Consider the following 15,852-nt stretch of genomic DNA (forward strand, 5'->3'; position numbering starts at 1 on the left):
TATTTAAAGAGCTGAGGTGGCGCAGTGGGTAGAGTGCAGCACTGCAGGCCACTAAATCTGACTGCTAGATCTGCAGGTCAGCAGTTCAAATCTCAGCACCGGCTCAAAGGTTGACTCAGCCTTCCACCCTTCCGAGGTGGGTAAAATGAGGAACCGGATTGTGGGGGCAATAGGCTGTTGCTAACATGTTGTAAGCCGCCCTGAGTCTAAGAAGGGCGGCATAAAAAATCGAATAAATTTTTAAAAATCGAATAAATTTCTTTTTCAAAACTCCCCTCCCCCTTTTTTTCTTCTGCATATAAACACAACCCTAGTTTCTGGCATTGCGCATGTGTCGCCATTTTGTTTTCAGCTTTTAGGGTATATTTTTTTCAGGTGTTTTGTTACTGCGTGGCATGGGAAGAAGCAAAACGGCTGTGAGGTAAATTAGAACCCATCCCTGCCTAAAGTGTTTTTAATAGGAAAGTGAACACAAGAACAAGGGGACACAATCTGAAGTTAGTTGGGGGAAAGATCAAAAGCAACATGAGAAAATATTATTTTACTGAAAGAGTAGTAGATCCTTGGAACAAACTTCCAGCAGCTGTGGTAGATAAATCCACAGTAACTGACTTTAAACCTGCCTGGGATAAACATATATCCATCCTAAGATAAAATACAGAAAATAGTATAAGGGCAGACTAGATGGACCATGAGGTTTTTTTCTGCCGTCAGACTTCTATGTTTCTATGTTTCTAATATTGGTCAACTTTTTTAAAAAATCTTCTGAAAGAAGCAGAAACAAAAATGAAGATTTTTATGACATCCAGTGGTTTATTAGAGGGAGAAACCCAGATCACGTAGAATTAATTCCAGATCTTATCTCCTTATACTTTTCCTAGACACTTTTGTTTGTAGCAGAATCGCTGGCTTTGTGGTTTCTAAACGCTTCCTTTTGGTGCAAATTGGATGCTCCGGGATGGAGCTCCATTTTTGCAACCCCACTGTGTCCTGTCCCCCCGTCCGGGCAGCAGCCCACCCCTGCATAAATGGAGGAGCTGAACTGGACAATGGCTTCCATACCCTCAGAGAAGGATCTGCATGCCAATTTTTTTGCTACTAGGCAGCAAAGGAAGAAGCAAACTGGCAGCGGGGTACATAAAACCCAGTCTGCATTGGTTGCCGATCAATTTCCGGTCACAATTCAAAGTGTTGGTTATGACCTTTAAAGCCCTTCATGGTATTGGACCAGAATATCTCCGAGACCGCCTTCTGCCGCATGAATCCCAGCGACCAATTAGGTCCCACAGAGTGGGCCTTCTCCGGGTCCCGTCAACTAAACAATGTCGGTTGGCGGGCCCCAGGGGAAGAGCCTCCTCTGTGGCGGCCTCGGCCCTCTGGAACCAACTCCCCCCAGAGATTAGAACTGCCCCTACTCTCCTCGCCTTTCGTAAGCTCCTTAAAACCCACCTTTGTCGTCAGGCATGGGGGAACTGAGACATCTCCCCCGGGCATATACAATTTATGCATGGTATGTTTGTATGTATGTTTGTTTAGTAAATGGGTTTTTTAAATATTTTAAACTATAATTTAGATTTGTTATGAATTGTTTTATTCTGTTGTGAGCCGCCCCGAGTGTGTGGAGAGGGGCGGCATACAAATCTAAATAATAAAATAAAAATAAAATAAATAAATTCTTGCCTCCTAGTATTGGTCAAATTAAAAAAAAAAAATCTTCTGAAAGAAGCAGAAAATGAAGATTTTCATGACATCCAGTGGTTTATTAGAGGCTCTCTTGCTCTTGTTCCGTGATGTTAAGGTGAGACCGATGGATCACCAGGGAAGTCGGTGGCCCAAATAATCCACAAAGGTCCCGTTGTCCTTTTCGCAGAGTTTGGCCAGCACAGTCATGATGCCTTGGGTGCTCTCTTCCACGCTGATTGTTCCCGGCTGCCACAAAAAAAGATCTCGTGAGATTTAGGGGATCAATCCTGCCATGCCCAGAACCCTCACCTAAGCAGATCAGAAGAATGCATTTGGACCTCTTAATCATAGATGTTCAACACTAACGGAGATGGGTTTTCCTTTAACCGGGCGCATGGCATTTTGGCTTATAAAGTGACATGAGCACAGCCCCTGTGATGAGTGATGACACAAAGCTTCCAAAACCCCCCACTTAATTTGGGTTAGTTAAATTCAGTTAAGTTCAGATGAACATCTTTTGCAAGTACGTATATTACTCTGGCATTGGACCAGAGTACTTCCGGAACCGCCTGCTACCGCACGAATCCCACCGACCGATAAAGTCCCACAGAGTTGGCCTTCTCCGGGTCCCGTCGACTAAATAATGTCGTTTGGCGGGCCCCAGGGGAAGAGCCTTCTCTGTGGCAGCCCCGGCCCTCTGGAACCAACTCCCCCCGGAGATTAGAACCCACCCTCCTTGTCTTTCGTAAACTACTCAAGACTCACTTATACCGCCAGGCATGGGGCAGTTGAGACACCTTTCCCCCAGGCTTTTTTTATACTTTGTTTTATGTTTGATATGAATGTGCTGATTGGTTTTTTAAATAATGATAGGGTTTTATATGTTTTTTTAATATTAGATTTGTTCCACTACTATATTGTTTTTATTACTGTTGTGAGCCGCCCCGAGTCTTCGGAGGGGGGCGGCATACAAATCTAATAAATAAATAATAATAATAATAATAATAATAATAATAATAATAATAACTTAGACCTAAGGAGAAATTTCATGACAGTTGATCAGTAGAACAACTTACCTGCAGAAGTTGTGAATGCTCCAACACTGGAAGTTTTTAAGAAGAGATTGGATAACCATTTGTCTGAAGTGGTGTAGGGTTCTCTGTCTGAGCAGGGGGTTGGACTAGAAGACCTCCAAAGTCCCTCCCACCTATTCTATTCTATTGTATTCTTTCAAAATTACTTCTAATACTTGGAAAGAAGAACTCTTATTGTTTGCTTTGATATGTAAACCTTCTCCTGTTACAATTTCCATAATAAATGGGTTAACTGTGCACCGAATCTGACATGAGATGGACAGAAATTAAAAGAATAATAGACCAAGTCATATCGATAAAGATTACAACCAAACCGAACTGTTTCTTTTAGGTGTCTTCAGACAGAAAACTACCAAAGAAGACAGATATCTTATCATACAAATATTGACTGCCGCCAGACTAACATATGCCCAACATTGGAAAGAAAAAAACATCCCAACAACTTTAACTATCATTAGCAAAATTATGGAATGTGCTGAACTATCAAAAATGACAATGGAAATACAAAATAAGAACGAATCCAAGTTCTACAAGGCCTGGGAGAAGTGGTACAGATGGTTATTCAACACTAATAACAACAAAACAGAAACCAACTGAAAACTTCTTACTCCTCACCAAAGTAAAAACAAATACAACAAAAGCATAGACCAAATGCAAACTATATGTTCTGTCTGAGTTTAATTCCCCCGATACCTATCTATAAATTACTAACAACGTAACCCTCAATATATACACCCACTGCCATAACAATATAAACAAATAACATGTTGTTAAACTACATACACCTGCTATACTGCAGGTACTATCCCCCTTCCTTTTCCCCACCCAAATCCCACCCTATCTTACCTAACCGTACTACATCTCTAAGTTAATCTATAGATATGAAACCATCAAACGTTAAATATTAAGTATAACATGAAAATGCACAGTTGAATGCTTAGAATTGATACATAATAAGTTATATATCCTATGTTGAAACATGTCTATAGTTCTGTGTCCCCCTTACTTTCTGTATCCCTATTCCTCTTTTCTTTTCTTTCTTTTCTTAAAAAAATCAATAAACTATATTTTAAAAAGAGAGAGAGAGATGGACTAAGTCAATGTCATTTCATATATAAGCACCTGATTTCCTCTTCTGTAAATAGTGAGAATCACCAGTAGTTCAAAGAGTAAGATATTCAAAGTGGAGAGGCTGAGGTTTAGCACATTCCCTTGTAAGAGGAAATGGATTTTAACTTTCATGGGAGGCAGCATTGTTCAGTTTATTCTGTTCTAACTTCTATTTCTTGTCTTTATTCCCAATTCAATGTTTTAACAGAAATATTTGACATATCTATTTGTACACCAGCACAAAGAAAGCACTAATAAGCCAAATAATCACAATATTAAAACTTTCAGTTATTCATATGTTTTTGAAGGTCTCCTATCTATGTGGATTGAGAGATGTCTGAATATATAGGGATATGTTATATCTTTCCCCACATCAAACACTTACAATTGAGTCCTGAGTAGTGTTGACTAAGCCAGGATGGAGGGCGACACTCATAATCCCATCGGTTGAATAGTCCAGAGATTGGCATTTGGTGAGCATGTTTAGAGCAGCCTGAATGGGTAAAAATAAAAATAAAAATATGGGAGGCAAAATGCATTGGGGAAAAAAAAAGGGTGAAAAAAAATTGTGATCAAGAAGATACTATATAATAGGTGGTTCTCAACCTGGGGGTCAGGGGTCGCCTAAGACTATGGGAAAAGACAAATTTCCCATGGTGTTAGGAGCTAAAGCTTCTATTCTGGCGCCTTGGAACATGTTTTTACAATCCGACCAATCAGGCGTTTACAGTGGGGGTGGTCCCTCTGACCTTCCTGCCAATCAGCTTAAATTTCTGTTGAGAGAATTGGTGCTAGACTTATGGTTGGGGGTCACCACAACATGAGGAACTGTATTAAGTGGTCGCGGCATTAGAAATGTTGAGAACCACTGCAGTTAAATGAACTATTCTGCTCAAAAAAATAAAGGGAACCCTCAAATAACACATCCTAGATCTGAATGAATGAAATATTCTCATTGAATACTTTGTTCTGTACAAAATTGAATGTACACAACAGCGTGTGAAATTGATTGCCAATCAGTGTTGCTTCCTAAGTGGACAGCTTGATTTCACAGAAGTTTGATTTACTTGGAGTTATATTGTGTTGTTTAAGTGTTCCCTTTATTTTTCTTGAGCAGTGTATTATGTGTGGCAGGAAAGACTTATGAAGGTAAACAAGGAAGGTAAAGACGTCTGTGGATTTTACTCCTCTAGTTGTATCCCACTCTAGGGAATGTTGCGCATCTCTGTTTTATGGCCATTGAACCAGCACTGTCCAAAAACATTTCCGTGGTCATGTGTCTAGCGCGACATAAATAAATAGAGGGAAAAATAAATAAATAGTAATAATAAATAAAAATAAAAGTCTGCGGAGAGGGGCGGCATACAAATCTAATAACTAACTAACCAACCAACCAACCAACCAACCAACCAACCAAATAAATAAATAAATAAAAAAGGGAAGATTTTTGTAGAACCAAAACGTGTCAAAAAACCCCATTCAAGTTATTTTTTCTCCTTAATTTCATTCCTTATGTTAGAGTTTTTAAAACAAATTCTCAAGGGTCAATTAAAGTCTCTTTAAAAAAGCAATTTGAAGTTAGACAAAGTTCTGGTGAGAAAGAGCTCAAACATTCAAGTGAAAGCTTCCCTTCCCCCCCTCCCGAGAACTCTGCCCAGTTCAAATACCCGGAACACCATTTGTAGACGGGTAAAGACGACAGCAATAAAGCAACGCTGCTGATCCAGAACTGGGTCACCGCACAGTCACCGAATAATGATGCATCTCAGCAAACCACACAAACACGGACAGATATGCTCAGGCATGAAAGGGGAGATACTACCACCTGCAGGCAGATCCATATGGACAACTCATGAGATACCTTAGCGCAGCGGTATCCAATTGATCGGTATTCCCAACAAGCCATAAGTTCAATGGAGCTTGAAATGCTGGACACATTGATGATTGCCGCTTTGCTGCTGCTCAGCCCTTGCCGTGGACTTCTCTGGGCTGCCTTCTTCAGCAGGGGTAGGAATGCCTTGGAGGGAGAAGAAGACAGAAAACGAGCTGCAATCATTGTCTAGGGCAGTGTTTCCCAACCTTGGCAACTTGAGGATATTTGAACTTCAACTCCCAGAAATCACCAACCGGCGTGTCGTCATTGAATTTCTCACTTTGGAGAAAGAAACTGTTGGGAGCATTCACAGACGTTTGTGTACAGTTTGTGGAGAATCTGCAGTCAACAGAAGTACGGTTAGTCGCTGGGCACAGAGGGTGAGGCCATTAGAAGACAGAAATGGCTTCTGGACCAGAACAAGGAGTGATACCAATAGGGCATACATGCCCCACTGTCTCGCTGGAGGAAGGCCATAGAACTGGACGGAGATTACGTGGAAAAATAAGGAGTGGAGAAGAAACATCATTGTTTCTTGTGTGTAAGTTTCATCGTGTTCCATAAATAATTGTTGGAGAAAAAAAATGTGGTGCATTACTTTCTGGGCGAGCCTTGTATATCCCAACACTCCCTAAAAGGGAGCAACTACCACTCATCAGTGTTCCCTCTAATTTTTTTTTTGGCGTGGGCGGAAAAGTATAGTGTCTGAGCGGCAGTCCCTTCGGGACTGGGCGGCACTCTTTCCCTCTCACTCTTTCCCTCTCGGCTTCTGGGCAGGTTTGAAAAACTCAGAGTTGATGATGATTTTTAAGTGAGCCATTGCTCACTGCTCAGCTTAGAGGGAACTATGCCACTCATGCGCCAACCTTCTCCCAAATCAACATACAATTTCTACTTCTTTTTCTTGACCACGTCAGTATTATCCTGCACCCCAGTTATACTGAATTCAATGGCTCAACCTTTTTAAAAAAAAATAAATCCATCTGCCTTGCCCTGAAATACATTTAGTTCATAAACCAACCTGACTCATCAGTAGTGGGCCAACGGTATTGACAGAATAAACTCCGATCATATCCTTCACATTTTCTGTTTGCAGATTGTTGAAGACCCAATAACCAGCGTTGTTGTAGAGAATGGTCAGCCCGCTTTCTCCAGTATGCCGTTCCACTTCTTTTTGAGCCGCCTGGATGCTTTGCTGATTAGTAACATCTAAGGAGAAGCGATTTTATTTCAACACCAGCAACATGGAGTTTCAGAATTGCAAGGCATGGATTAAAATGCAGCCGCATGAGCAGTCATGGGCATTCCCAGATACGCCTACATTTCTCAAGCACTCCGCGAACTGCATTGGCTGCCGATTGGTCTCCTAATGTGTTGGTTATGATCAGTGATGGGCTCCTACGGGAATGGTCAGGAACGCAGTTCCGCTGGCAAAATTTGGAGCTCCACCCCAGAGCACCCAATTTACACTGAAAGATGTTGAAACAAAATGCATTGGTTGCCGATCAGTTTCCGGTCACAATTGAGGACCCGGATTGTGGGGGCAATAGGCTGGCTCTGTTCAAAAGTGCTATTGCTAACATGTTGTAAGCCGCCATGAGTCTAAGGAGAAGGGCGGCATAAAAATTGAATAAATAAATAAAATAAATAAATAAATTCAAAGTGTTGGTTATGACCTATAAAGCCCTTCATGGCACCGGACCAGACTATCTCCGGGACCGCCTTCTGCTGCACGAATCCCAGCGATCAGTTAGGTCCCACAGAGTTGGCCTTCTCCGGGTCCCGTCGACTAAACAATGTCGTTTGGCAGGACCCAGGGGAAGAGTTAAATAAGGTTCAGGAGGATAATAATAATGATAATAATAATAATAATAATAATAATAATAATAATAATAATAATAATGTATTTAATTTGTATGCCGCCCCTCTCCTGTTTTTAATAGTAAAATGAACATAAGAACAAGGGGGCACAATCTGAGGTTAGTTGGGGAAAAGATCAAAAGCAACGTGAGAAAATATTATTTGACTGAAAGAGTAGCAGATGCCCGGAAAAAATTTCCAGAGGACGTGGTTGGTAAATCCACAGCAACTGATTTTAAATATGCCTGGGATAAACATAGATCCATCCTAAGATAAAATACAGGAAATACTATTAGGGCAGATTAGATGGACCATAAAGTCTTTTTCTGCCGTTAATCTTCTATGTTTCTACAAATGTGGATAATTGCTTTTAAAATACATTGGGGTTTTAGAATTTAAATTATATTTTTTTAGCATTGAAGTTTTTAGTGTGTTTTAATAAACTAAACATTCCTGACATTTTTACGTGTTTTGTATTTTACTTGTTGTGAGCCGCCCTGAGCCTCAAGAGAAGGGCAGCGTAGTAATCTAACAAACAAACAAATAAACAAACAAACAAATAAATAAAACCCTGAAACCACATATATCTCTTTGTTTCTTCTGCAACTATAACCACCTTCTGGAATAGCAGCTTCATCCCCAGCAGCTGAAGGCATGGAGAGTATCAGCAAACAGGCATAAAAGCAACAACCTTTATGATCACACAAGTTGACTTAGTCACTTGGGCCTCAACCCGGGATGGGTTTCACTTACCTTTGCCACCGTTTCGCATTCGCGACATCCCCACGCGTGATTTTACTTCCGCGCATGCTCAGAGTTGGGAATTAGTCTAAAACACAGCTGAGGGAGTTGATCAGCTGTGTTTTGGGCGAAGAAGTAAAGCTTAGCATTAAGCCGGGGATGAGCGGGAGGGCCACTTGGCAGGACCCAGGGGAAGAGCCTTCTCTGTGGCGGCCCCGGCCCTCTGGAACCAACTCCCCCCAGAGATCAGAATTGCCCCCACCCTCCTTGCATTTCGTAAGCTACTTAAAACCCACCTCTGCCGCCAGGCATGGGGAAATTAAGACTTTTTCTCCCCCTAGGCCATCACAACTGTATATATGGTGTGCTTGTATGTATGTTTGGTTTTTATATATTAAGGGGTTTTAAATTTGCTTTTAGTATTGGATTTTATTGTACATTGTTTATGATTGTTGTTAGCCGCCCCGAGTTTTCGGAGGGGCGGCATATAAATCCAATAAAACTTGAAACTTGAACTTGAACTTTTTTTTAAGCAGCAGAAGAGTAAAACACAGAGAATTTCAGCAAAAAGTCCCCAAAAAAACAGACCAGCACCACCCAAACAGAATCTGTGACGCCATTGTCGTCTCACCAGCGACTCGCTAAGGGTTTGGGCAATCTGGTCTGAAACGGGAGGAACCCAAAATCAGTTTAAATGAGATGGGTTAGGACAGGGGTGTGAAACTCAAGGCCCGTAGGCCAGATTTGGCCCGTAGGGTGCTTATATCTGGCCTCCCTGGAAACAGTGAAGGACTGGTCCATGGTGCCTCTACCAGTTAAACAGGAGAGCCCCTTCTGAGCCCCATTTTGACTGGCAGAGGTTTGCAGGAGGCTGTTGCAGGAAAAAATAGAATGTTTTCTCTGGCAGATCTCTTGGGCCACCCCAGGTGCCCCTGACATGAGTGACATTGATCAGGCCATGCCCACCCTACTCTCTCCTAGGTCAAGAAAATCCTGATGTGGCCCTCAAATTTGCTCCATTTTCACACGGTCCTTGAAACTTACCTAATTGCAATACCACCAGATTCGGATGTTTGCACGTCAATGCTCTCAGGTCCTGGAGAAAAAGGAGATCAAAGATTTTTTCCCGTCAGTTAACATTAACAGATAACGAACTGAATGCAACAGAAGCTTCAATGGTCTCTATTCTTTGTTTTAGAAATTGTGTATGTGTGCCTGTATATAAAGGCATACCAACTACGTATAGTAAAGGATATGTTAGTTAGTATATTGGGGTTCTTTTTAAACTTTTTTAAATATTTAAAGTTATTTGAATCTATTTGGATTTGTACGATTTGTTTATGCCTTGTTGTGAGCCGCCCCGAGTTCGCGGAGAGGGGCGGCATACAAATCTAAATAATAAATAAATAAAAATAAATATGATCGAAACATTTAAATATGTTAAAGGGTTAAATAAAGTCCAGGAGGGAAGTGTTTTTAATAGGAAAGCGAACACAACAACAAGGGAACACAATCTGAAGTTAGTTGGGGGGAACGATCAAAAGCAACGTGAGGAAATATTATTTTACTGAAAGAGTAGTACATCCTTGGAACAAACTTCCAGCAGACGTGGTTGGTAAATCCACAGTCACTGAATTTAAACATGCCTGGGATAAACATATATCCATCCTAAGATAAAATACAGAAAATAGTATAAGGGCAGACGAGATGGACCATGAGGTCTTTTTCTGCCGTCAGACTTCTATGTTTCTGTGATCCCAATGTATGTATGTATGTATGTATGTATGTATGTATGTATGTATGTATGTATGTATGTATTATTATTATTATTATTATTATTATTATTATTATTAATTATATTTGTATACCACCCCTCTCCGGAGACTCGAAGCAGCTCACAAAAACAAAACAGTACAAATCCAATGTTTAAAACAATTTAAAACCTTTAATATAAAACAATCAAACATCTCATACAAGACATACGTAAAACGGAAACAGCCCAGGGGAATCAATTTCCCCATGCCTGGCGACAGAGGTGGGTTTTAAGGAGTTTGCAAAAGGCAAGAATGGTGGGGGCAATCCTAATCTCCGGGGGGAGTTGATTACAGAGGGTCGGAGCCACCACAATAAAGGCTCTTCCCAATTATATAAGCAATTATAGAATTATAGTTTGTATTAACGTAACAAAGTATAAAGAAGTGATAAAAAGGATAATAGGACAGAAGGACAGGGACGGTAAGCACAATAGTGCGCTTATGCACACCCCTTACAGATCTCTTAGAAAAGGGGAGAGGTCAACAGTAGATAATTTAAGGTTGAAGGTCTTGAGGTTAGGGGAAGAAACAGCAGAGTCAGGCATTGATCACTCTATTGCTGAAGTCGTATTTTCTGTAGTCAAGTTTGGAGCGATTTACATTTAGTTTGTATCTATTATGTGCTCTTGTGTTGTTGCTGTTGAAGGTGAAGTAGTCACTAACAGGAAGGACGTTATAGTGTATGATCTTATGAACAGCAGTTAAATCAGTTCGGAGGCAACGGAGTTGTAAATTGTCTAACCATAGTTTTAAAGTCTGGAGAAGTAAGGTTTGTTTTGAGAGAAGGAGAAAAGCAATTGCCTATACAGTATTTTCAAAATTGTCCACTGCTATCTTAGCTTGCTACATCTTTTCTCAACAAACTTTTACTTTAATTTCCAACTCTCATTATGTGTGTTGTTTTAAATTTGCCAGGAGTTTTACATAATACCCAGGATGGATTACAATTTAATGACTTTGTTTTTAGCAACTGTAACAAGATACTTTGTCTTTTACATACTCAGTTACATTTCTTCTCTTGGAAACAGTTATGTTGACCTACTTTATTTTCAGGCAACCTATTCAAATAGCCTTGCCTTTTACTGTTTTGTTTTGATTTGATTTAAAATGTTTATTTAAATGTACGTATATACATACATAGATACCTACCTACCTGCCTACCTACCTACCTACATACATTACACATATACAATGACATAGGGGAAGGTTTGGTAGGGAAGGTTTGCATATTTGTCGATGATTCTAAAGTGTGCAATAGGGTTGATATTCCTGTAATGTGGTAAATGATTTAGCTTTACTAGATAAATGGTCAAAGCAATGGAAACTGCAGTTTAATGTTTCCAAATGTAAAATAATGCACTCGGGGAAAAGGAATCCTCAATCTGAGTATTGTATTAGCAGTTCTGTGTTAGCAAAAACTTCAGAAAAGAAGGATTTAGGGGTAGTGATTTCTGACAGTCTCAAAATGGGTGAACAGTGCGGTCAGGCGGTAGGAAAGCAAGTAGGATGCTTGGCTGCTTAGCTAGAGGTATAACAAGCAGGAAGAGGGAGATTGTGATCCCGCTATATGGAGCGCTGGTGAGACCACATTTGGACTGCTGTGTTCAGTTCTGGAGACCTCACCTACAAAAAGATATTGACAAAATTGAACTGGTCCAAAGATGGGCTACAAGAACGGTGGAAGGTCTTAAGCATAAAACGTATCAGGAAAGACTTAATGGACTCAATCTGTATAGTCTGGAAGACAGAAGGAAAAGGGGAGGACATGATCGAAACCTTGAAATATGTTAAAGGGTTAAATAAAGTTCAGGAGGGAAGTGTTTTTAATAGGAAAGTGAACACAACAACAAGGGGGCACAATCTGAAGTTAGTTTGGGGAAAGATCAGAAGCAACGTGAGAAAATATTATTTGACTGAAAGAGTAGTAGATACTTGGAACAAACTTCCAGCAGATGTGGTTGGTAAATCCACAGTAACTGAATTTAAACATGCCTGGAATAAACATATGTCCATCCTAAGATAAAATACAGGAAATAGTATAAGGACTAGATGGACCATGAAATCTTTTTCTGCCGTCAATCCTCTATGTTTCATAGAATCATAGAGTTGGAAGGGACCTCGAGGGTCATCGGATTCAACCCCCTGCTCAATGCAGGATACATTACACCATCCCAGAAAGATGACTGTCCAGTCTCTGTTTGAAAACCTCCAGTGAAGGCGAGCCCACCACCTCTTGTGGCAAACTGTCCCACTGGTTTGTCACCCTTACTGTTAGAAAGCTTTTTCTGATATCTCATCTAAATCTACTCCATTGCAGTTTCATTCCATTGTTTCTAGTCCTTCCACCTGCTAATGAGCGCAATGCTGATCCCTCTGCTCTGTGACAGCCTTTCAGATATTTGTAGACAGCTATCAAGTCTCCTCTCAGTCTTCTCCTTTGGAGACTAAACAGCGATTGCTAAAGAGATCTTGGAGTCTTGGTGGACAATCAACTAAACATGAGCCAACAATGTGCAGCAGCAGCTAAAAAAGCCAACACAATCCTAAGCTGGGGAATACACTCCAAGACCAGGGAAGTCTTAATACCACTCTACTGCGCCCTGGTCCGACCACACCTGGAGTACTGTATTCAGTTCTGGTCACCACAGTTCAAAAGAGACATTGAAACTCTGGAGAAGGTGCAAAAAAGAGCAACCAAGATGATTAAGGGATTGGAAACCAAGTCTTACGAAGAGAGACTGAGGGAACTGGGCATGGATAGCCTAGAGAAAAGGAGGGCCAGAGCGGACATGATAGCAGTCTACAAGTATACGAGGGGATGTCACAGAGAGGAGGGGATCACTTTATTCTTCAGGGCACCAGAGGGCTGGACGAGGAACAACAGCTGGAAGCTGACCAAGGAGAGATTCAACATGGAGATAAGGAGGAACTTCCTGATGGTCAGAGCGATCAACCAATGGAACAACCTACCAGCGGACGTTGTGAACTCCAACACTCTGGACATTTTTAAGAGAAGATTGAACTGCCACTTGACTGGTGTGCTATAGGGTTCCTGCTTGGGCAGGGGGTTGAACTCGATGGCCTTCATGGTCCCTTTCAACTCTAACAATCAATCAATCCCTAGATCCTTTAACCGTTCCTCATAGGACATGGTTTCCAGACCACTCACCATCCTTGTAACTCTCCTTTGAACTTGCTCTAGTTTATCAATGTCCTTTTTAAATTGGCCTCTCCCCCAGAACTGAACATAGTATTCCAAGTGTGGAATACTGTTTCTATGAATAGGTATGCCAAACAGCTGGCTGCACTTGTTAATCTGTGTGAGAATTTTTTTGTGGGGGCTGCCAGCATTCCTAACAAAGGAATCCTTGTTCACAATCAGAGGTTTTGTTGCGTTTGGGGAGCTAAGTCGGAGGAACAGTTTTATTTTTTAGGAATACAATGCACAAAGCAGGATATTTAGAGGGTGCCAGCAAGGGGGGCTTGCAAAGATTTTTTTTTTAAAAATCAACTATATGTGTCTTGAATTTTGTTGATACGAGTTAGATTTCATTGTATACTCTTTTACTTATCTCTTGCGTAATGCCTTACAGCAGTGTTTCCCAACCTTGGCAACCTGAAGATATGTGGACTTCAACTCCCAGAATTCCCCAGCCAGCATTTGCTGGCTGGGGAATTCTGGGAGTTGAAGTCCAGGTATCTTCAAGTTGCCAAGGTTGGGAAACACTGCCTTACAGTAATTTATTTTGCCTCCTACTTTCCCCTGGTTATTCTATTCCTGGGTTCCTATTCTATTCCTATTCCTATTCTATTTTAAAAGCATTGCACTTTAAAAATATTTTTGGTTGAAAATAATAAAAATATATAATATTTCTATCCAGAAAAGGGGGGGAAGCAATATTGACTATAGAGTTATAAAAAAGTTAATACATAAGAGAGAAAATGAATCATATTTAAGAAAAAGGCATGCTTTCTGTTTTTATTCGAAGATATGATTCAGATAGGAGACAAGCAACCTAGAAATAAGGAGAAATTTTTTGGCAGTTAGAACAATTTAATCAGTGGAACAGCTTGCCTCCAGATGTTGGAAATACTCCAACACAGGAAGTTTTAAAGAAGATGTTGGATAACCATTTGTCTGAAGTGGTGTAGGGTTTTCTACCTACGCAGGAGGTTGGACTAGAACAGTGTTTCCCAACCTTTTTTGAGCCGCGGCACATTATTCACATTTACAAAATCCGGGGGAACATTGAGCCGGTGGTGGTGGTGGGGGGCTAAAAAAAGTTTGGACAAAAAAAATGTCTCTCTTCCTCCCTTTCCCTCTATTTCTCTCTCTCTCCCTCTTTCTCTCTCTTCCTTCCTTCCTCTTTCTTTCCCTCTCTCTCTCCATCCCTCTTTGTTTCTCCCTTCCTTCCTCTCTTTTTTGCTTTCTTTCTCTCTCCCTCCTTCACGGCACACTTGACCATGTGTCGCAGCACACTAGTGTGCCACGGCACACTGGTTGGGAAACACTGGACTAGAAGACCTCCAAGGTCCTTTGCAACTCTGTTGTTGTTATTGTTGTTGTTGTTGTTGTTGTTATTATTATTATTATTACTACTATTAACACTGAAAGATTTAAGATGTTGGATAACCATTTGTCTGAAGTGGTGTTGGGTTTTCTATCTATGCAGGAGGTTGGACTAGAAGACCTCCAAGGTCCTTTGCAACTCTGTTGTTGTTGTTGTTGTTGTTATTGTTACTATTAATACTGAAAGATTTAAGAAGATGTTGGATAATCATTTGTCCGAAGTGGTGTAGGGTTTGCATCATTTGTCTGAAGTGGGTTAGGCAGGGTTTGTAAGGTAGGAATAATTAATAATAATAATAATAATAATAATAATAATAATAATAATAATAATAATAATAATAATTTATTAGATTTGTATGCCGCCCCTCTCCGAGGACTCGTGTAGGGTGTGTTTAAAGTTGTGTAGGGTTTGTTTGAAGTTGTGTAGGGTTTCCTGTTTGAGCACTGGGTTGGACTAGAAGACCTTCAAAGTCCTTTCCAGCTCTATTATTCTACTAACTGCTTCCATAAATAGAATGAACTCGAAGTGTACTTTGCTTAGCGTTGCTTGCTGCAAAAGAGGAATATAATTGGTGCGTCACTGTACGTGGGTTGCAAAATTCCTGGACGGCTCAGAACGCAAAGTTGACCTTCATCCTCAATTCAACCTTTGAACCACTATTTCCAAGCCATCCAAGCCATTGCAACTCATTCTTACCTTGCTTTCTTCTCCCTACAGGTCCAGGGTTGTAGCAAAGACCCATTGGGGCGGAGAAGGCAGCTCCAGAAACCTCTTCACCAGCCCCAGACCGATCCCCCGGTCGGATCCCGTCACCAGGACGCTGGAAACGCAGAAATCAACTGGCTCTGCCATCTCTTCGGCTTCGGCTTGCAACGTTGAAATGCAATACCAGCTGCAGCAGCAAAATCCGGGGGGGGGGGGGGGGGGGGGAGAGATAGGCTCCGCCCACTCGCTCACTCCTCGGAGGGCATCACGGACTTTCTGGGCAGGCGCAGAAAGTCCTTTCCCATCCCCAGAACAGTCGCCTGTGTGGTCCAATTCCCAAATAGGTACCAAGTACTGTACTGAAAACACCCACCATGGCAGAAAAGATTGTGCAAATGCCA

The 15,852-nt window shown here is 41.1% G+C and overlaps 1 pseudogene; it reads right to left on the reverse strand.

The window, feature by feature from the left end:
• Positions 1-1,568: 1,568 nt before the first annotated feature.
• LOC139171890 (C-signal-like) lies at positions 1,569-15,648 on the reverse strand (annotated as a pseudogene).
• Between the last annotated feature and the right edge of the window lie 204 nt (positions 15,649-15,852).

The sequence above is a fragment of the Erythrolamprus reginae genome, chromosome 9 (assembly GCF_031021105.1).
Source record: "Erythrolamprus reginae isolate rEryReg1 chromosome 9, rEryReg1.hap1, whole genome shotgun sequence".
Classification (NCBI taxonomy): domain Eukaryota; kingdom Metazoa; phylum Chordata; class Lepidosauria; order Squamata; family Dipsadidae; genus Erythrolamprus; species Erythrolamprus reginae.